The following is a 21,611-nucleotide window of genomic DNA, read 5'->3' on the forward strand; positions in this document are numbered from 1 at the left end:
CCCAAGCTGGTGGTGGGGGTGGAGGGGGAAGTTCTGAAGTACTTGGCTGATCTTGGGTTGCTCTGAGGATTAGAAAAGCCCCAGCAAGACTGTAAATTATGGCAGCCTCCAAGCTGCAGTATGGCCCAGAAGCTCCACAGGCCTTTGCCGTGCAACCAACATCCTCCTCCAACTCTAAACCTGCACCTGGCATGCCCCCTGTGACTGGGCTTGTGAGGGAGTCCTCAAAACCAATCTTTTGGCTGACTTCCACCATGCCTGGGCCAGACAAATCCTTCCCTTTCTGGATATTGGATTTTTTAGGGTTCTTTATGAGGATGCAGCTCTTTTAGTGAGTGAGATAGATACCCTAGTTGCCTTCTCACCACAGGACAATGACATGAGATATAATGTAGTTTGGTTTGGTGTACCTGAAATACTGTTAGCATTTACATTTAATTTGTTTCATGACACATGCATAATAGTCACCCCAGTAGCAAATTTACAGTATGATGCAAACTGGGTTGGCCAAATTAACACACAGGTGTATTGAGTATCACTGTAAAGCAGTGCATTATATAAAACAATACCTGATTCAGTGGGCTACCCACATGCTTAAAATTAGGCACATACTTAAATACTTTGCTGAATTGTAGCCAAAGCCCCTTGATGGGACAGTGCCTGTAGATGGTTGGAGACAGCTCTTAGAACCAATTTGGGTATGGTTGCTGGTTCTTGGGTACACCAAATCCTTCCATAATTTTTATAAATTGAAAAAGAAATGACTCTTGAGAGCAGCAATGGCAACTGATACAATTATACTGATGAACTAGGAAAGCGAAACTGTGATGCGGTGATTTATGGACTCCTGCTTTCCTGGGATATTACAAAATGTGAGAAAAATCCCTTTATGACTATTAATCAGATTTTCTATGATAGCCATTTCTGGAGATGTATTCTGTATAAATGGTATCTGGGATGGCCCGATCTCTGCATGTCTGTCATGTTTGTTCATTTGACCTATTTGTTTTGGGAGTTACGGTGAATAATGAATTTTGGTGCAGGGTTTTCTTTTTTCTAACCTGCCTCTATTATCTTCTCTCCTATACTCTTTTGTTATAAATCAGGCATCAGATATTTATATAGTTGTTTTATTTATGTAATGTGTTCTCTCAGTACCCTATTTTCCACACTAGGAAAGATACATTTGCATTTTCGTGTTAAGAGAATTCAATGAAAGTAAAGTCAAAGAATGCAGATGTCTCTGTGGATGTAGCCCTTACTTTATTCATATCAGTCTAAAAGTTGTAAAGAATTTACAGTCATGTTGAATCTTTTTATTCACCTGTTATCTCATGTCTTGAATAAATTGTGAGCTCTGAAACAGGGACTGTCTTGAGTAGACTTATGTGTGTCTAGCACAATGGGGCTCTGATCATTGTTCAGAGTGTCCAGGAGTAGTCATGATCATCATCATAATAATAGTTCATAATTAGACCATTTTCTTCACGTTAGCATCTTTTTTCAAGTCCCATTGAGAATTCCTGGCCAGATGTCACAGGCTGTGATAAGAGGCATTGTGAGAATAATTTTCAGACTAACATCTGAAGAAACTGGGAACATTAGGGCAAGATGATGAGAAGGAGAAACCCACTTGCAAACCCGAACAAGGAGGAAGCAGTGGAAAGTATAGGTAAGTGTGGCTACCACATAGTAAAAATTATACACCTAGTTACTGGAAAACCTATTCATATTACACAGGATGAACAAACATGATGTGTCAGCAGTCACTCTCTGTCAGGGCAAGCCCTTTGCAGAGGATAGCATTGGTGGAATAGCTTCAGTACAAATAAAACAAGGTGAGGGATTATAAAGTACAAGCTGTGCTCTTGATCCAAGAAGATGAGAAACAACTAAGGGTACAAAATTTTGTCTGATCCTTTGTTTAACATTTAATGCTCTGTCATAAGATGGGAAAGTAAAAAATGAGACTTAGTTTAGGTTACATTTCCCTAGAATCCTTACTTAGGTCCCAGACCAGGAAAAATTCCTAATGACTTCAAGGAAAATTTTGCCTGGAAGACTGAGTCCTTTGTCTATGCTCTGATACTGTGTGTCTATCACTGGTGTCTCCCCGAAAATAACTAATGAGTGTGGTGGAGTATGTTTTACAGGAGATGAATTATTTGCTCGACAAGAGGGGGAGGGCAAAACTTGATGTTTCATTATGAATCAGGTCAGTTTCACTGGGTTTCCACTGAGATTAATTTGGAGTAATGGAGCTATCATGAAATTGAAATTCAAAGTGAGCTTCCCAGGTGGCTCTTTGCAAGATCCAAATCTAGCATGTTGCAAAGAGAAATGTATGAGTTTTGCACAGTTTTAGGGTTTTGAAGTTAATTTCAAAGTGTAGTCCCTTAACCAGATTATAATGCTGCTCTTTGTTTGTGCATTTACTTTTCTAAATTTTGGATTAGAGACTAGCTGGGCAGGCTAATTTATTTATTGGCATAAAGTTGTAAATACGAGCCATATGATTTGTCATTCTTGTTCCATTATATTTTGGGGTTAAAAAAACAAACAGATCTGTTTTGTAAAGTCTTGCCTTGTTTTTCCATTTCAGCCACACGGTGAATTCTAAAGACTTCAATCTTTTTATGTACAATTTAGGAAAAGGCAAATGCAGTTGGAAAATGAGAACACTTTGCCAATGTGTGTGAGATAAACATGAACAACAGTAAGTTAGCTCATTCATATAATGACACACCAATTTGTGTTTAGATACGAAGACACTCTGGTGTTGGAAAGGTCTCAAATAGATTGGTAAACTGATGATGAATCCTGAAAATGTATGATCCAATATTTGCATTTCACCTCCACACCTAACACAGAATGATATCAGAATTCAATAAAATCCACAGCAAAGTTGTAGTACCTCAAACTTGACTATAAAGGAGGCTTTTTATGTGCAATTTCACAATCACTCAATAGGTAAATTGAACATATTTGATTTAGTTGTGCCATTTTTAAATTGTGTTACCTGACAAATTTAGTACAGAATACATAATTAGATCATGCTAGGGTATTTATGATAACGAATGTTGCATTTGGAATACTTGAAGTCTCACGTTAGACAGGTATTTAATTTTTTATGGCTGTTTCTGACAGGTAACATTTTTTATCTTGCACATAAATATGTCCAGGAATTCTATTTCTGCTCTCAGCTCATATATAGTATATTACAAGTTGATTTTTAACTTGAGGAGTTGAGCAAGTATTTTATTTTACAAACACATGAGGGAGTTTTAAAAAAAAATTCTGTCTAATTAGTTTCCTTATCATGCAACTTCATGTACAGTATAAGACAAGCCTATGGGCATACAAAATTATGGTTTTTTTCCAAACATCATTTTTTTCAAGAAACAAGAGACTTTTGAAGTACAAAGAAAAACTGTTTGTAATGTTTATTTAGGATTAATGGAGTAAAAATGAGTGAAATGGAAAAATCTGCCAGGTTTGATCGGATGAGTTTGACTTGGGTCTGTGTCTTTGAAATACCTTAGGCATATCATTTTCCAGTTTAATTTCAGTAGGTAGGAGAGAAGCTAAGAGCATGTGAAGACGACTATAAAGAGAGAGAGAATATAAGGGTCTAAACCTGATATGTTCAGAACACCTTTCTTTCTCAGGAGGTGGTCTGCACCTCCTGGAGTTGGGCCCCTTGGTAATGATCCTAAGTCGTACTAAACATCTCCTACTCACTTCAACACTCCTGTGACTCACAACTCCTGTTGATTTCTGTTGGTACTGTGGGTGCTCAGCACACCCCTGGACCATGCCTTTCTGGCCCAATTTTCAAAGTTGCTGAGTACTTGCAAGCACAACTGAAGTTCACAAGAATCAGGAGAGAAGCTCACAACACAGTGTTTATTACTAGATCTGCAGTGAAGATAATTCCCAACAGTTGGATTCATGGAGCCAAATTCTGCTCCCAGCTACACTTGCATAACCCTTTTTGGATATTGGTCTCCACCTTCCAGTCAGCAAAAGTGCATAAATGTAAGAAAATAATTTTCAGTCATTTTGCAGAAAGCCATTTTAAAATATCATGTAAAGCTTGGAGCCAATCTTTGAGGTGGTTGCTGTAACTGGGAACAAAAATGAGAAAGGAGGTCATACAGAGAGAAGCTGATCATTACATGTCCTTCTAGCTAGGAATGGCTTGACATGGTACCTTTGGATTCAACAACATAGCTCCTTATTCAGTCACAGGTGGGCAGTTCAGAACAGTGGAAGGTGATCCTTCCCTGCAACGGTTTAGTGTTCTGCCTCTATAGAGCTCCCATCCCTTGTAGGCCCAGGAATCAAGGGCCTGATCCAAAGTCCAGTACAGTCAATGGAAAGACTCCCATTGACCTAAGATTGGCTTTGGGTCAGGCCTCCAGGGAGAAAGGAAAGGGCTGACCTAGTAGCGAGAATTTTAATAAACTTCTCTTCCTTCAAAATGTTATAGAAGGCACACAAGTTTACCATTGGGAGTTTGAAGAGTACGCATACAGGTACATGGAAGAGTAGGATATCTAAAAATAAGTCTGAGAAGGAGAAGATTATATTTATTATAAAGCAATTGGGAAATGCTGTGTGTCTGTGAATCAGATACGAAATCTTTTTTCTTATCTGTGGTACAAATAGCTGGAGAAACACTGGGACTTCCTTCCCTGTGCGTTTTGCAGTCCAACCTGTAAATGGAAAAGTCTCTCAAACCCATGAAACAGTAACACAACAGTGATATTACCTTTATAGACTAAAATGTCTTCATTATGTTTCACTAAATCAAATTAAAGCTTTTTTAACATGGCTTTAAAAAAAACCACCCAAACCAAAGGCAAAAAAACAATTAGCACAACTTCTCTGGGACCTTGAGCACAGATACTGTACTCTCCAAGATCCCATGCTGTCAGAATTTACTGCCCTTATAGTCTGAAACATGAATATTTTATTCTAAATACTTTGGTTAAAATCTGTATCTCACGGTATGGTAGAATTTAATGAACATGTTTTTCCCAATAATTTTATATCTTTTAGTGCTTTAGTGAAAAGGTGGTGGCACTTAATTCTCAGATGTGTCAAGTAAATGTATTGTGCTGATTATTTAAATTGTACTTTGAATCACTAGTGCCATATCTCTGCAGTTAATTAACAACTCCTGCATCTTAGTTTTTTCATAGAACAGTTCTCCTAGATTTTGTTTCTGAATTTTATAACTCTTCCACTCACCATTTCTTCAAGTTTCTAAGAATTGCTAAAAAAATTCAGAGGCAAACAATAGTGCGGAATGGTGACAGCAGACAGCAAATGGGTGGTGAAGGGGAGGTATAATGGGAATAGTTTCAAGGATAACTTAGCCATTAGCTGATGGAAAAATTGGCCTTCAAAAATATTTAGATGCTGAGGTGGGGATTACCATTTCATCCTAGTGCATAAGAAATAAGAAGTCCAATTTATTACTGGTAGGAATTATGGAGGACACCTTGCATGGTACACTGAGAATTCAAAGCTATAGCTGACAAAACCTCTCTGGGGAAGTAGTAGTTGCCCCTCACGTTTCTTTTAAACTTTTAAGGTGTCAGACCCGCTCCTGCAAAGCTGTAAGAATGAGAGTAATTTTACTGAGATGAGTAGTCCTATTTAAATCACTGGGGCTACTCACATAAATAAAGATACCGTTGTGCTTGAATCTTTGCAGAATCGGTCCCTCAGTTTGCGAGACTAAATCAGGGAAGTTCAGACTGCTTTGATTAAGTAACTTTAAATAACTGAATCCAAATGGAGCCTTCATTAATGGTATGTGGTGGTCTCTTAGGAGAGAATGAGTGAAATCTTGACCAAATTGTAGTCAATGGCAAAATTCCCATTGCCTTCAGTGGGGCACGGTTTTCATCCAGCATTTTTTGTGAGGCATTGGGTTGGTAGGCAGAGTGCCATTTGTCAAAACTTAGGGCGAGTTCATAGCTTGTGCTGCATAGCCTGCCTACCCTGAGGTACAGCATAGTGGGAAGAACACCTTCCAGTGCCCTCCCATGCAGGGTAGTGAAGTTGGCAGCAGGGATGGGGAGTGGGTGCAGCTTTGACATACCGATGAGCCTGCACAGAGGAGGAAATCTGGAGTAGCTCCTGCCTGGAGCCAGGTGGGAGCCAGCTCCCAGCTGGGACATCACTAATCACAGTTCAGTCTCTGGAGAAGTGCAGCTACCTGATATTTTTCCTCAGGGATCTTGGTAATGCAACCTCCATCCTAGAAAGAAGAACTGAGGAAAAAAACCCTAATTTCCAGTTAAATAAAAACCAGTTTGAAACAAAATACCCTGTTAAAGTAAACAAAAAAACCCAACTTAGACAAAACTAAATGCATCTCTATTATTCAAAGTCTATTATTCAATGTCCCAGAGGACATAGCAGGTAAGAAACAGAAGTCCAAACAGCTGCCTCAGCAGCTCAGAAAGTAAACAGCACATTCAACAAAACAAACTCAGCCAAAAATTTCAGCAGGTTGGACAGAGTGTTGGGCTCCTTTATTATTTAGAAAGATAACAGTCAATGTCGTGGTCACAAAATGTATATTGGAAATTGCTGAGAGGATAGGCAGGGACAGAATTGTTCTAACCCTCACATGCTCATCTCTCCAACCAAGACTCCCACTGTCCCTTGAGGCCTGATTCTGATCTCACACTTATTTTACACCAATGGAAGGACTCTATTAACTGAGTTACCTCTTATTCACATCGGTGTAACTGAGAGCAGAGTCCAGCATTGATTGCTTCTCCCTCATCTTGGAGAGGAAGGACTCACTAGGACTTAGGAGGTCTGGGTTCAAGTCTCAACTCAGCCACAGGCTTCCTGTGTGATCTTGGGCAGGTCACTTATGGTCCAACCAAAAGCACATTCAAATAAATGGAAAAACACCAATTGACTCCAGCAGGCTTTGGATCAGCCCCTCAGTTTATCTGGGCTTCAGTTCCCCTCTGCATAAAAAGGACGGTTGATAATACATCCTTTCCTCTACCCCCTGTCTGTCTTCTCAATTTAAATAATAAGCACGTAGGCCAGGGACTGTCTTTGTGTTTTTACTGTGCCCCCTAGACCAATATAAGCTCAGTGGGACTGGCGCAGAAGTCCGCCACAGCAGCTATGTCCCCCTAACATGCAGAGAGAATAGCTGGAGCAGGCGCCAACTCTGCCAGCATTATGCCAGCAAAGAGTTATTCTCCACTAGCAGAATGCTCTGCTAACTCTGACTTTCTCTGCTGGCCACTTAAGCCAGAATTAGGGCCCTTTCCATCATTCATGCAGCACATAGGAGCCTGAAGGAAAATAAGAATCCAGTATATTAATGGTGTCACTTGGGACCACACAAGTTGTTTGGACTGGTAAAACCTTTGAAAATTGGAGTACATTTTGTGCCAATAGCATGTGGTGATAGTAGCCACACAGCCCAAAATATTATGGACAAACTGTGGGCCATTGCTCAGAACAGTGAGAATTTGCTCATTTGAATGCTCAGCATATCTAATAATCAATCGAATTATTTTGGTACCTAAATGTGGACGTAGAGTCTAAATTCAGACCCTTATTTTTGAAAGTTTTCATAGAATCATCTAAATGTAGGGCTGGAAGGGACCTCGAGAAGTCAACAACTTCAGCCCCCTGTGATGAGGCAGGACCACGTAAAACTGGACCATCACTGACAGGTGTTTGTCCAACGTTTAAAGCTCTCCAGTGTTGGGGAATTCACAACCTCCCTTAGAAGCCTATTCCAGAGCTTCACTACTTCTGTAGTTAGAAAGATTTCCTAATATCTGACCTAAATCTCTGTTGCTTCAGATTAAGTCCATTACTTCTTGTCCTACATTCAGTGGACATGGAGAACAATTGATCACCATCCTCTTTATAGCAGCCGTCAACATTTGTGAAGATTGTTATCAGGTCCCTCATCAGTTTTCTTTTTTCAAGGTTAAATATGGCCAGTTTTTTCTAACCTTTCCTCATAAGTCAGGTGTCATGCTGACTTGTGTGGGACACAGCTAAGAGCACCAATCTCAGGTCAGACTGTGAAAATACAGGGCATGTACCCCAAACTGGTGGTATATTCTATCATAAGATTTCATCAAGCCAGTAGTAAATGTGTGCTTCCAAAATATAATACTAGTTAGTATGAAGACAATCCCCTTCAGGCCCTCTAGTCCCTCATGTACCACACAGACAAACCAGACTTCTGGGACAAATGATTATTAAAACCAGAAATCACATATATTAAGTTTTTCCAGTTCCATGGAACCAGACGCACACCCCAGGTTGAAAATATATTTCAGATCTTACCCACAGTGGTAGCCACAGTGGTAGCCAATCCTTTAGTAACTAAAAACTAAAAGTTTATTCATATAGAAAAAAAGGAAGAGAGTTATTAAGAGGTTAAAATGAAATCATAAACATTACAGATGATTTCAGAGTTGGTAGATCAGGATAATAGCAGTGATGTTAAATCTGCTAGTTTGCAATGAGTCTCTCTGGATCATTAAAAAAGATTGGGGGTCATCAATCCTTTGTTCAAAGCTTCCCTTTGTTAGAAATCATAGTCTGGAGATGTGGAGCAGGAATGAAGACAAAGAATGATGTCAAAGTCTGCGATTTATACCCCTTAGTCCAGATGCAGGGAAAGTTACTGGCACAAACATGGAGTCCTTGGTCACATGTGCCTTGCTGAATCATGAGGCATTCATTGCCTCCATGCTGCCTGAAGAAACCTTGGGAGGGGTCCCTGGATTGTACTTAATGGGCCATCAAGCTGGCTGGCTAGCCTTGATGTAAATCTGTTTTGGGGGTGTCACCCAGAGATACATCAGGTTTGAGATAAAAACACATAGCAAAGTTTCATAATATCATATACAATGACAATACAAGCATATAAACAGGATAATCATACTTTGCACACTATAACTTTTCCATTAATATCTTACACAACATATCTTGTACAAGATTTATCACAATTGTGCATCCGTGGTGATACATGTAAATATGGTCACCTTTCTTTTATATAGCATCACATCAGATGTTCTAAATCTTTTATCATTTTTGTTGCTCTCCTCTGAGCTCTCCAATTTGTCCACATCTTTCCTAAATTATGCAACCCAGAATTGGACACACTACTCCAGCTGAGGCTAATACACCCCAGAAATGATATTAGCCTTTTTCACAGCTGCCTCACATTATTGACTCAGACTCAATTTATAATCCACTATAACCACCAGATTGTTTACAGCGGTACTACCACCTGGCTAGTTATTCCCCATTTGGTAGTTGTACATTTGATTTTTCCTTCCTAAGTGAAATACTTTTCACTTGTCTTTATTGAATTTCATCCTGTTGTATTCAGACCAATTTTAAAATTTGTCAATATCATTTTGAATTCTAACCATGTCCGCCAAAGTGCTTGTAACCTTAATAATTGTTATGCAACTCAGTCAGCCCCTGACAAAACTCACATGGCAAAAAAATTCAATCATAATACCAAAAAGTAGGCCTGGCAACAACCAAAGAAAACCATAGAAGTATACGTGACAGACTTCCCCGGGGTGCAGTCAGGAACTGGGGTACTCCTGGCAAACCAATCTGGGTCCCCTCTCACACTGTGAGGTTGTGACAAGCTGCAGACCACTCCTGGTCCTGCACTTACACAAACCTTTACACAGGTGGGGACGCACCCAACTGCAGTTACACAAAGGCTTCTCCTCAACCACTCATGAGCTAACAATAAAGAGATTCCAACCAGCTCATCCCCGCAGCGCCACAATCTAGGACTCCAGAGCTGTACTGCCTTGCCCTGGTCAAAAATCTGGCCAGTATAAGTTTGTTACTCAGTCCGCCATTCCCTCAAAGTGGAGAGGACAATGCACCAGTTTTTGTCCCTGAGCAGATTCCCCAAGCATTTCTAGAAAAACACACTGTTTTAGGTAAAAAATACAAAACAGATTTATTAACTACAGAAAGTTAGATTTTACATGATTATAAGTAGTAAGTATACAGATCAAAGCAAATTACCTAAGAAATAAAACAAAATGCAATCTAAGCTTTATAAACTAGATAGGATTTGAATCAAGTTGTCTCTCACCCTGTTACCTAGTACAAGCAGGTTAAAATCATGAGTGGTATAGAGAAAGTAAATAAGGACGTGTTATTTATTCCTTATCATAATACAAGAACAAGGGGCCACCAAATGAAAATAATAGGTAGCAGATTTAAAACAAACACAAGAAAGTATTTTTTCACACAACGCACTGTCAACCTCTGGAACTCCTTGCCAGAGGGTTTTGTAAAGACCAATACTATAATGGGGTTCAAAAGAGAGCTAGATAGATTCATGGAGGATAGATCCATCAATAGCTATTAGCCAGGATGGGCAGGAATGGTGTCCCTAGCCTCTGTTTGCCGGAAGCTGGGATTGCGTGACAGGGCATGGATCGCTTGATGATAACCTATCTGTTCATTCCCTTTGGGGCACCTGCCATTGGCTACTGTCAGAGGACAGGATACTGGGCTTGATGGACCTTTGGTCTGACCCAGTATGGCTGTTCTTATGTACCTATGTTACAGCTTTTGCATACATGGGCAGGAATTCTTCTGTCCTGTCTGGGACCCCCTTCCCCAGTTCAGTCTTTGTTGCTCAAATGTTGACAGGTATTGTGTTATAGGGCGAGTGAGACCCAGTGATGATGTCGCTTCACCCTTTTACATCTTCTTCCAGCTTGCTGGGAAGATCTTTTGCTGTGACATGAGTCAAACAGTCTCCACTGCTGTGTGCTAACTCTGAGAGGTTTCCATTGTTCACAGTTCCTGAGCTAATCCTTGTGAGTGTTTGTATTCTCCTCAATGGTCCATCAACACTGTTCGATCTTTTTATTGTTGTACCTGAAAGACTGCTTCACAACATGTTTCAGTGGCACATACATAATAAAACTTCGTAACTTCATATGCAATGACAGCACATACAACTTAACAGGTCATTAATGTTTAACCAATTAAAACTTTTAAAATGATACCTCACAAGGCATACTTTGTGCAAAACATATCATAATTATATCACCATGGTTACTATGGGGTACAAAGTGTCACTTTGGGGCACAGAGTATCACATCACAGAAGAATCAGAGGAACATGTGAGCAAACACAAGAGGGGGCCGTGCCATATTCTGTTTTCATAATTGAGTGGTGGCCTCATCTGCAGAATTCCAGATGAAATATGGATAGTTTTAGGGCTATAAATGCATGTGAATGAATGAGAATCCAGTTTTGCTGACTATCTGATCTTCCTTGAGGAAGGAAGGAGAAGGTTTCCTAGCTATTTATTGTTATTGTCTGTTAATATGTAAGCCATCCACATGCTATTATGGTCTGAAGTTCAAAAGTGAGATCTGGATCTATACTTCCAAATTTTCTGGGATGGTCAGATCTGGGGTTCAGAATTTCTACCTATCCCAGGTAGAGGGGCAATCTGTGGCATCTAAGTCAAGACCAAAACTTTTCAAAAGTTCATTGTGTTTGGAGCCAATGTTTTGGCTCTGGTATTGCTCTGGTTCAGAAGTTGTGTTAAGTACTCAGAAGTTCAGGTGCTTAGTTGAACTTATCTATACATCTTGAATCAGCAAACATAAGGTTGGAAATCTTGCAAGTGTGAGTTCGCTCATGAAATACCTAAGATTGTCACTGCCTCTCCCATCTGAAAAAGAAAAATAAACAGGCATACAAGAGAGATTAAAATATAATATTCTCTCTCTTTCATCTTTTTTTTTTTTAAATCCGGGTTCACCCTGCCACAAAACAAATACAGAAACAAAAGCTGAAGGTCCAGATTCTTTGTGCTGGAAAAACGCCATCCATTGTCTTCAGTGGAGTTAAACCAAAGCTTCATTGAGGACCAAATTATTTGCTGGTGAAACTCTATTCATTGACTTCCGTGTATGTCTACTAGCAAGGAATTTGGCCCTAAGTACAGATTTGGTTTATGAGGTAGATAATATGTACGGTCAGTTTTTATTTTATCTGATCTGGTTAGACCCCGTCCCCAATACTAATCTTATTAAAGTGTGCAACCACAACTACGAATATTGTTTTCTGCTCAATAATTTACGTTACTTCCATGCTTCTAATCTTACTTTTATGGTTGTATGGCATTTTGTTTTGTTTGTTTTTTAACTTTATATATACGTTTATCCAAGAAAACAGGAACAGTCATCTTAGTTTTTTCTCCTCAGCCTCTTGTATAGTTCAATTACAAATGTAGACATTTAACACTGAGTTAAAAAATAGTATTAGCCAATGTCTGCTCTAGTGCCTTTTATTATTATTTTTCTGTTTTAATTTTAAACCGTCCCTTTGAACAGCTGGAGGCTAATAGGAGCACAACTGACAAGAATTCAATTATCTCATTTAACTAGAGACCAGTGGTTGAATTGCTGGAAGCGTTATGTAGTAGCATTACAGTCCCTAAGCCTTAAACACTTCAAGATGAAATATGAGTAATCCTGTGCTATTTCCACTCTGTCTTAGATCTCTAGCTACAGTATTCTTCTTACAGCTTTCCTACTTATACCCATACTATTGGGGGAGGAAGAAGGAAAGAAAGATACAAATAAAGTAAAATAAGAACTTCTATCCCAAGTGGACTCTCCTCTGCCAAAGAAAGTCAAAGAGCAAAATATTTACATGCCTTAATCCTTGTGTATGTCTTGGTGTGCACACAGGATTCAACCTGAGTTTGGGGCAAAGGTGGCTGTCTGACACCGTTGCTATATTTGGGACTGCCAGGAGCCACTTTGCTGCCAAGTGTAAATTAAAGCAGCCTCAGCTTGCTTTGACTTACATTGTCAGGTAATTATCAGTGGTTCAGTATCAAACTGGGAGGACATATCTAGTGGGGTCCTTCAGGGGCCAGTCCTGGATCTGAGTACTATTCAGTATTTTCATTAATGACTTGGATAACTGAGTGGAGAGGATGCTTATAAAATTAGCAGATGACACCAAGATGGGGAGGGGTTGCAAGCACTTTGGAGGACAGGATTAGAATAAAAATGACCTTGATAAATTCCAGAATTGCTCTGAATTCAATAAAGAGCATATTCAACAAAGTGCAAAGTACTTCACTCAGGAAGGAATTACCAAATGGGAAATAACTGGATAGGTGGTAGTACTGCAAAAAAAGATCTGGGGACTATAGTGGATTACAAATTGAATAAGAGTAAAAAATATGATGCAGCTGCAAAAAACGACAAATATCATTCTGGGGTCTGTTAACAGGACTGCCGTATATAAGACAAGGGAGGTAACTGTCCTGCTCTACTTGGCACTGGTGAGGCCTCAGCTGGAATACTGTGCCTAGTTCTGGGGACCACGCTTTAGGAAAGATGTGAACAAATTGGAAAAAGTCCAGAGGAGAGCAAAAGAAATGATAAAAGGGTTAGAAAACCTGACCTACAAGGAAAGGTAAAAAGAAACTGGCTATGTGTAGAGAAAAGAAAACTGAGGGTGGACCTGATCACACTCCTTTTTATAACAGCCCTTAAAGTAATTTGAAGACTTATCAATTTATCAAGTTATCAATTATTCTCCATGTATTGTGAATATAGAACAAGAAGTAATGGGCTTAATCTGCAGCAAGAGAGATTTAGGTTAGATATTAGGAAAAACTCTCTAACTATAAGGGTAGTTGAGTGCTAATTATGCTCAATCACCAGTCGAAATTCTTGATCTCGTGTTGTAGAATTAATCAATCCAGGTGAATGAATAGAGTATATTTACTAGAGCTGATTGGAAACTGGAAAAAAAATTTGGATGCATTTTTTCTTTTGAGATTTTGTATTCTTTGAAAAGATACTTTAAATTTCCATACCCAAATTCAGGGGAAGGTTTGGGAGTCAAGAGTGGAGCTAAAACACTGAGATTCTATCAGACTAGCTCCCACTGTCTAATCAAGGGATTACTCTATCAAAGTAACACTCCACTGCTAAATATAATTTTTCATCCAGGTCCCATTGGGCCAGTCTAGAACCTGAGTTTAAAGTTTTTAAATAACATTTAATGCTTGGTCTTTATTTGAACATTCCTCTAGCAAAAAATAAAAAGTCAACTCCAGATAACACAAAACCATACTGTACCCTATCACATTCCAGTGAGATAGTCTAGGAAGCTGGCAGTGCTGATAAAAAGTTACGCCTTCTCCTTACTTAAAAGAGGTGAACTATCTGTATAAATCTTTAGATGTGAAGGGTCACAAGGAGATGAGTTCTCCAGTGTCTCCGATTAAATACAATAAATTAGTGGAACTACACTGCTGAGCTTTAATCTTGCCATCTAAGAAAAGTTTAGGACTTGTGTGAGACTATGAAATGTAAATGAATTGCAGCCTCTGACAACCTTGAATCTTAGTTAAAAAAAATACGGTAGAGGAAAGCTTCAAATAAAGTTCCAAGAAGGCACAGGTGGAATTATGTGATTCACGTTCATATTAGAGGCAAGGTAATCTGCAGGAATTTCCTTGTATTGATAAACAAGAATAACGATCCCAGTCACAGCAGGTTGGTATATCAGAGGTATGCATGTGACTAGTTAATGACTGAAGTGCCTATATGTATGGAGACCCCCATACTCAAATACTGTGAAAGGGAGACCCTTACCACCAGCTAAAGTTCTGATTAATAAGGATGAGGGAAGAGAAGTGAGCAGCCCTGGTGCCCCCAGAACAGGTCCAAACATAGATTGGAACCAGAGCTTAGGTTGGCTGAGGGAGCAGTCCAAGTGCACAACCAGCCTGGCAGAGAGATCCAGACTCAATGGCGGGAGCCCTGGCAAGAACAGATGCCTGGTGATGCAGTGGAGACTGGCACGCATCTCTCCAAATTCACACCACACCCAAGCATCAGTGACCCTGGCAACAGGAAAAAGGTACCCTATTTTGGACTTAAGGGCTTGAGTCTGGAGTGTATTTTGGGCTATTTATAATTATATATATATATATATATATATATATATATATATATACATATATAAAAATATACAAACCATTACCTATATCTAGAAATATATACATATATATAAAACCTTATTATTGTGACGCGCGTGTTTCTCTGATTGCAAATGTTCCTGCCAGCATTACTCCTGAACTGGTGCATCTTAAACACCATCCCTTATTCTAGTCTTATACAGAGAGTTGAAAATTTAGTGTGGTCTGTTTCCAAGACAATACTAATCCCACTTCAAATCTAAAGGTTTCAGGTATAATTGAAATATCAAATTATTGTGTTTTATTTGTGATAGGCTAATGATTATATACATACACACACAGACACATTTGTGCACACTATTTATTTCTGTGTAAATTCCTGTCTTCCCAAAAGTAGGGGATGGAGAGAGAGATTTGGGCCTAATGGGAAGCAAGTGGGGTTTTTTCCACCCGGAGAAACATGCATTGGAAACTGGCAATAGTTCAGCACACCAGGATGGCTGCCCTATGTATGTATATAGGCACAATCTCACTATACCTCATATATACCTCACTACAGGACTGATGCTCAAGCATGCCTTGACTCAGGGGGGGTTGGGAGATGCAATGTGTTTGCTGGAGATGTATGTGTCTGTACCACTGTTCTCCATTGGAAGGAATCCAACCTAATCTAATATTTGTGACTGTCTTGCCTTCTATTGGAAAGTGTCTGGAGGGAGAATACAGGTGTGTGTTTAATACCCCCTGCCCTGTTTCTACCACCATCAATTAATGGACAGTGTCCTTCAACTCATATCACAAAGACCTATGTGGTCACCCTGGGGAGCTGTACATATGGCTACACATGTGTAAAGTACACTCACACGCTGAGAGAAAAGTACTTAAAGCTTAGACACTAGAAATCAATTAATAAGGACATGAACACTCTCTTTTTACATATAAAAGTGCAATATTTAGAGACATCTGAAGAAACATTCTGGTGCAATCTCCCCAAATACCAATATATCCTTCATAACAACATCATCAGTCTCCAGTACAGCAGTGCTATGCCCTTGTATATTTTCAACAAAGAACACTTAGCTGTTCCTACTTCTGATCTTTAATATTGGTCTATTGGTTAATTTCATTTTTATTTCCTTTGGTTTTTAATTGCAGCATGTCCATCTCAGCTTTATGTGGCTGGGAATGCTATGAATGAGCAAAAGAGCACATAGTAATGCCCCCAAGCTGCGAACCCCTTCCAGGGAGGTTACATTTTCTTTGGAATCACTGTAGGCACCCAACAAGACAATGTGAATACGTGCATGCCAAAATACCGTTTAGCAGAGCACTGGAGACTAGCTAATTAGAGGTACTTGTACAGCCCACAAAGATAATGAGGCTCCGCCTCTACTAGGGTTGCCAACTTTCTAGTCTCACAAAACTGAACACCATGACCCCGCCCCTTCCCTGAGGCCCCACCCCCACTCACTACATTCCTCCTCCCTCTGTGACTCACTCTCCCCAACCCTCACTCACTTTCACTGGGGTGGGGCGGGGGTTCGGGTGTAGGAGGGGGTGAGGGCTCTGGCTGAGGGAGCGGGCTCTGGGGTGGGGTTGGGGATGAGGGGATTGGGGTGTAGGAGGGGGCTACAGGTTGAGGCAGGGATTTGGAGTGCAGGAGGGAGCTCTGGGTTTGGGGGGAGCTCAGGGCTGGGGTAGGAGGTTTGGGTGTGGGGTTACCTAGGCAGTGGGGTGTGGGGTTGCCTAGGACCCAGAAGCAGCCAGCAGGTCCGGGTCCTAGGCGGGAGGGATGGGGACAGGAGGCTCCACGTGCTGCTCTCACCTGCAGGCTCCTCCCCACAGCTCCTATTGGCTTGTTCCTGGCTAATGGGAGTGCGGAGCCAGTGCTCAGGGCAGGGGGCAGCATGCAGAGCCCCTTGGCCCCCCTGCCTAGGATCCAGACCTGCTGGCTGCTTCCGGGGCACATGCAGCATGATGTGAAGACAAGCAGGTAGCCTGCCTTAGCCCCCCTGCCTTAGCTGCGACACTGACTGAGAGCTGCCCGAGGTAACCCCAACTCCCTACCCCAGCCCTGAGCACCCCCAAACCCAGAGCCCCCTCCTGCACCCCAAACCCGTCATCCCCAACCCCAACGGACTTTCAATGACCCGGTCGGCAGTGCTGACTGAAGCCACCAGGGTCCCTTTTCAACTGCGTGTTCTGGTCAAAAACCAGACACCTGGTTACCCTAGCCTCTACGTCCATAGATGGGACAAACAGTGGAGCAGAAAGGACCTTACTACTTATGGAGGCATAAACCTGTCAGAGGACTTATTTTCTTTTGAGATTCACTCATCTACATACTGGTTCTTTTATTTCTTCTGATTGTCATTCCTCTCTCATAGTCCATGCCATCTTCTGACAGGATAGCATTCCCATTACACGTTGAGCTTAAAGAGGAAGGCAGAGCTGCTCACCCTACCTACCAGTGCAATTCTGTAAGGTTTTCCAATGTGCTGCAGGATTTTTCCATTTTATTCCTAGCAACCTCCTCCAAGCAGGTGCTAAGTGGGCTCAAAAACTTTTTGTCCTGCCCCACTGTTGATTTATAGCATGTTCATCTTGGATTTCACATGGCTCCCTAATGAATATACATGCTGTGAATGAAAAGAGAACCAACTTTTGATTGCCAGTGATAAACATCTAGGTCAGGGATCGGCAATCTTTGGTACGTGACCTGCCAGGGTAAGCCCTCTGGCAGTTCGGGCCAGTTTGTTTACCTGCCACGTCCACAGGTTTGGCCAACTGCAGCTCCCACTGGCCGCGGTTAGCTGTTCCAGGCCAATGGGGACTGCGGGAAGTGGCACAGACCGAGGGATGTGCTGGCCACCGCTTCCCGCAACCCCCATTGGCCTGGTGAGGTGAACCGCGGCCAGTGGGAGCTGCAATTGGCTGAACCTGTGGACACGGCAGGTAAACAAACCAGCCCAGCCCGCCAGGGGGATTACCCTGGTGGGACACTTGCCAAAGGTTGCCGATCCCTAATCTAGGCCAAAGCTTTGAAAAATAGGTGCCCAAAGTTAGCTCCAAAATCCATAATTAGGTGCTGAGGTGTCACAAGCCCCACTGACCCCAGTGGGAGCTGGAGATACTTAATGCATTTTAAATCAGGCAACATTACTTACATTGTGAGCTCTTGGTGACAGGGACTATTTTTTTGTTCTGTTTCTGTTCAGTGCCTAACACAATGGGCCCTGGTATATGATTGGGATTTGTAGGTGCAGCCTCAATACAAGTAAATAATAATTATTAATAACAACAATGATAATATTGTAGGTGACTAAATACAGACTCAGGAGCCTAACTTTGAGCACCTAGATTTGAAAAGGCTGGCCCTAGGTCCTAATTCTACAGCACTATGGAAATGAATAGGGTTCAAAGTGAGTAGCAGCTACAGAATTGTGCCCCCCCAAAAGTAAAAGTTAGATGATCTTATTAACAAGAGAGAGTAGGAGTAGAAGTGTGTTTGGTTGATATTTCTCACCAATCTATACCAGCCAGCACAATATTCCTGTCAGGATATACATTGCAAGGACAGTGCCAATAAATCTAGATTGGCTCTCAGCCAAGAAAAGTTATCACTGAGCTCAAAGATCTTGGCTTCTCCTCAGGAAATAAAAAAGCCTCATTCTTGTACATTTCTAGCTGCACAGTTTACATTAAATTAAAATATATGTTTCATCTGTTTAGTAGACTGAATCATAAAAGCTGTATACTGCTGCACTTGCTCTTTGCTATGCATTTCAATAACAGGTTTGTGACTAGACCAGAATTTTAACTGCACTTCAAATATTTTTTTTTAATTCATTACAGATATTTTATTTATTTTTTTAAAGTTGGGGTAAATAGTGTATAAGCTTTTAATAATTTCTGTGAAAGAGGATTAAAGAGGAAAATATTGAAATTATATGTTTTCAGATTGGGAAGCATAATCATTTTGCCAGGACATGATTCAAATAACTGTCTATATATTTGGAACATCTTCAAATAAAAATCTATCCAACCTGCTTTTGACATTCAAATTAATTTGAGCAGAAAACGTGACATTCAGTTCAAAAGAAGGTGTTAAACCACAGAGTACTATGCTTTTCTCTACCTGGAATTATGATTTATCATTCAGACAGACTTTTGAATGTTGGTGCATTTTACCAGCTGCTTAGCTAGTCAGTCTAAGCCATTGAAACAGAATGACAATAAGAACTGTGCAAGGCTGTTTACACTGATGGTGAAATCTGCAAAACAAAATAGATACAAGAACAAAATATGCAAATGACAAACTTTTTTCACCTCAATGTCTTTCCCAATAGAAAATGCAGTGTCTGTAGCAGGAAATCCATCATTTATTCAATGAAAGACTCAAAGATTAAAAATTGTTAAATTCATGCAGTTTGCACTTGTGTAAAGCGGGATGTTGTCCCTTTAAGAATCTTAAGTATAAAGGATCATCCTTTCTGGTGACATCATTTCGCTGCACATGTGGAACAAACATAGGTTCTAAAGATTCCATGGCCCGACACCAGCCTTTACAGTTATCATAGGGGAGAGATTTTCTGCTATAAAACTTGAGCTACCTACCATATGAGCCAAAGGCAAATCTGTCAACCACATAGTTTACGTATGACCTGAGATGGATGAAGCAGGGGGGCAATGACTAGAGCAGAAGTGATAATGATTTCATGGCAATTCAGACCAATTATGACATAAAGAATATTTTAAATCCTGTGTTGTGGCTATGAAGGAAGCAAAGAAATGTTCCTTTGTCTTCACTATAGCATCTGTGCCATCTTGCACTGTGGAACTGTTCCAGGTGGTAGGTAGCCTGGTTAATCTGAGTTGTTCGCATTTAATTATGGTGTCAAGGTAATCTTGCTGGTAGGAATTTACATATTACTTTGATGGTAAACTCACTCACTCACTACTAGAATGACTTATCTGCATCTGTACAGACAGAGTAATGACACAAGGGGACAAATGCTGTGTGTTTTCTGCTTCGGTCACAGCTGGTATTAGCATATGTTGGGAATTCATCACATTTTAAAGATGATCTGATCCAGCCACATGGCACTCAGCAGAAGATGTGACAAGGGGGAAGCAAAAGTGACTTTTAATCACCTATACACTTCTCTGGTCCTGGGGTCCACCCCAACCCTTAGGATAAGCTAGAGCAGACTCCAGGGATTCTGATAGCCAAGATGACCCCCTTTCCTTGGCCATGCTTCCCAGGTCAGGGCCTAGGAGTAGGAGGTAGCACAACAACTGCTGCATCACCCAGGGATTCCCTAAAAGAGAGACCCTTCATCAGCTAGCTAAGTTTCCTTTCTAGCCAGTGTGAGAGCCAGGATCTGTTCATAAAGCTCCAGCTGTTTTGAAGACTCTGGTTTCATGGATACACCTGGTCAGAAACTGAAAAAATATTATCAGCAAAAAAATTCAAAAGAAAACAAATTTGCAGTTTTTGAAAACTCATTCCCCACCCTCCTGCCCCAAAAAATGACACATTTGTGTTGTCAGTTTCTCCAAAAACTAGAAAAATGAGAAAGAAATGAACATTTTCTATGAAACTTTCCATTCCTCCTCCCCACCAGTAAAAAAAAAAGCCATTTTTAATGGGAAATAATTCTTTGTTGAAAACTTTTGACCAGCTCTACTTTGCTATTTCCCTTTTGGTGTTTTCTGCCATTGTTTAGCTCTGCTTAGACTTGTACATTCCCCCTGCTCCACGTCCTGTTTTGTACATACCAGAGCAGTGTGCAGAGTTCTAGCACAAAATCTACCTGTGATAAATCTGACTAGGCAAAAATTGCAGAGGATTTTTTTTTCATGATATTTTTGGTTAGCAAATGCAGGAATTCTGACTTATGGGGAACTCACATTTCAGAACAGGACTATCTAATGGGAAAGAAATTCTGTTAACATCAAAACTCAGTAACTCCTAGCCACCCCATCCTGGAGAAGTGAGATGAAGCTAAGTATATATTAAAGATTACATAATAAAACCTGCTGCCATCAAACCCCAGAAACTTATTACTCACCTCCACTATTAGTAGGGATTTAGAGTTAAGACTTCACGCCATAAAAAGCTCAGATTTATTTAGCTTACTTGAGCCTTAAAGCTTGAGTGGGCTCCAATTTGGAGGATGTAAATTTTGCTTCCTTTTAAACGTAAATAATGATTCAATTTTTAACACTTGTCATAACCTTTCCACTCCTTGTGCATACAAAGTGCTGAAGTACACATACTCAGTAATGTTTCTAGTAGGATGCAGTTACTGCACAGCAACCTCAAGAGAGCTGTCCCTGTGATGGCAAATGCTTCCCTTGCACATTTCTGTCCATTTATAAATGAGATGTGAAAACAATTCCTGCTCATCTGCACGTTCCCAAAGAGACTCCCTTGTTAGTAAGCAATGGAATGAATGTGTGCTCAAGCCAGTGTTTCAAGGCAGTTTCCAGTACATTGGAAACGTGTTTGTAGGGATGGATGCCACTATTTAGAGAGTTTTAATGTAGAGATGCAAAAAATAAGGTATATAGAGAGCAG

Source organism: Lepidochelys kempii, chromosome 8, assembly GCF_965140265.1.
Source record: "Lepidochelys kempii isolate rLepKem1 chromosome 8, rLepKem1.hap2, whole genome shotgun sequence".
Classification (NCBI taxonomy): Eukaryota; Metazoa; Chordata; order Testudines; family Cheloniidae; genus Lepidochelys; species Lepidochelys kempii.